This window comes from Oratosquilla oratoria, chromosome 35 (genome assembly GCF_046742065.1).
Source record: "Oratosquilla oratoria isolate Oo_2021 chromosome 35, ASM4674206v1, whole genome shotgun sequence".
Lineage (NCBI taxonomy): Eukaryota > Metazoa > Arthropoda > Malacostraca > Stomatopoda > Squillidae > Oratosquilla > Oratosquilla oratoria.
The window spans coordinates 44,584,092-44,586,591 of record NC_134811.1 but is presented as its reverse complement, the minus strand read 5'-3'; positions in this window follow the sequence as shown (position 1 = coordinate 44,586,591).

Genomic DNA, 2,500 nt, shown 5'->3' with positions numbered 1-2,500 from the left:
TCATTTTTTGGTTGAAGGTAAGCTGAGAGTGGAGGATAGATGGAGAAGGAGGAAAGGGACAAAAGGTAGGGAGGTTCTTAGAGTGAACTCCTTGAATGAAAAGGAAAAGGAGAAGGAGTACGAAAAGAAGCTGAAGGAGGAGTGGGAGGGAGTAAAGGATAGAGCAGAGATGGGTGTGGAGGAGGAATGGGGATGGTTCAAGGAGGGAGTCTTAAAGTGTGCAAGGATGGTGTGTGGAACAAGAAGGACAGGGGGAAATAGAAGAAAGGGTAGTGAATGGTGGGATGAGGAAACAAAGAAGGCTGTAGAAGAGAAGAAGCGAGCATTCACAGATTGGTTACAAAAGAGGACAGGGGAGTCATATGAGACGTACAAAGAAAAGAAAAGAGAAGTAAAGCAAAAGGTAAAGGAGGCAAAGAGGAGAGCAGATGTGAAATGGGGTAGGAGTATGACAGAAAATTTTGAAAGTAATAAAAAGATGTTTTGGAAAGAAATTAAGAGAGGAAGAGGAGGCGAATCAAGTAGGGAAGAAAAGGTAAAAGGTACAGATGGAGAGTTGATAATGGAAGAGATGGCAGTGAGGGGAAGATGGGCAGAATATTTTAGGGAGTTGCTGAATGTGAAGGAGGATAGGGAAGGAAAGATAGCTGCAGTGGGAAATGCGAAGAAAATGAGAGTGAGGAGAATGGAGGAGAAATAAGGAAGGATGAGGTGAAGGCAGCTGTAAAGATGATGAAAGCAGGTAAGGCACCTGGTCTGGATGGATGTCATGCAGAATGTCTGAAAAAGGGAGGTGCAGTGATGGTGGACTGGTTGGTGAGGTTATTTAATGTTTGCTGGAGAGAGGGTAGAGTACCGGAGGACTGGAGTAGTGCCTGTATAGTTCCTCTTTACAAGGGAAAAGGGGACAAGTGTGAATGTAGTAATTTCAGAGGGATTAGCCTGTTGAGTGTAGTAGGGAAGGCTTATGGGAGGATCTTAATTGAGAGGATTAGGAGAGGAACAGAGGGAGTAATTGGTGAGGAACAGTGTGGATTTAGGACGGGTAGAGGTTGTGTAGATCAGATCTTTGTGGTAAGACAGATATGTGAGAAAGCTATAGGAAAGGGGAAGGATGTTTTTTGGGCTTTCATGGATCTGGAAAAGGCTTATGATAGGGTAGACAGAAAGGCACTGTGGGAGGTTATGCAGATTTATGGGATAGGAGGAAAGCTTTTGGGAGCTGTCAAGAGTTTTTATGAGAGTAGTAGAGCTTGTGTTAGGATTAGAAATGGAGAGAGTGAGTGGTTTGAAGTAAACGTGGGACTTCGTCAAGGATGCGTTATGTCGCCCTGGCTGTTCAACTTATACATGGATGGGGTGGTGCGAGAGGTGAATGCTAGGGTAGTGAGTCAGGGATTGGAGATGGTTAAAGAAAATGGAGAAAAGTGGGAGGTGAACCAGCTGTTGTTTGCGGACGACACTGCGCTTGTGGCAGGGTCAGAGGAGGGATTGAGGAAGCTGGTGGCAGAGTTTGGGAGAGTATGCGATAGAAGAAAGCTAAAGATAAATGTGGGTAAAAGTAAGGTGATGAGATGTACAAGGGGTGAAAGTGGCAGTAGACTGGAAGTGAACATTAAGGGAGAGCGACTGGAGGAAGTGGATAGTTTTAGATACTTGGGTGCAAGTGTAGCAGGAAAAGGTGGAGTGAAGGTGGAGGTAGAATGTAGATTGAGAGAAGCGAGTAAATGCCTTGGTGGTTTTAAGAGTGTAATGAGGAATAGACATTTGGGAATGGATGCTAAGAGGAGACTGTATGAAGGAGTGATTGTGCCAACAGCACTGTATGGGGCAGAAACGTGGAACATAAGAGAAGAAGAGAGAAGGAGTTTGAATGTGTTTGAGATGAGGTGTCTGAGAAGTATGGTGGGGGTTACTAGGCTAGATAGAGTGAGAAATGAGGAGGTGAGGAGGAGAACAGGGGTGAAAAAGGATTTGGGAGATAGGGTTGATGAAAGAATATTAGGATGGTTTGGACACATGGAAAGAATGAGTGAAGAAAGACTAGTAAAAGAGGTATGGAAGGCAGATGTGGAGGGAGTGAACATGAGGGGACGTCCTAGGATGAGGTGGATGGATGGGGTGAAGGGGGCTTTGGGGAAGAGGGGAATGTCTGTTGAGGAAGGAAGGGAGAGGACGGAAGACAGAGGTGAGTGGAGAATGGTTGTATATGGATGATGTTGTGACTGCATGAGGAGAAATGGGCGGGGAAGTGGGGGGTGGGGTAGTATGTGTGAGTAAATTTTGACGCAGCCCGAAGGGATTTCTCCCCATCCTCGCTTTATATGTAAAGGGCGACGGAGAGGGGGGGTCGCCGATTAAATGAAGCGGCCTCGCTGTGGATGTACTGTGTCTTGCGACACTGCTTCTGACCCAGGGCGGTGGGCAGGGTGCAGGGATGACCCGTCATCCAGGAGGTGCTCAGATGAGAGGAAGGGTGGGAGGGGTGTGGAGTGTATTT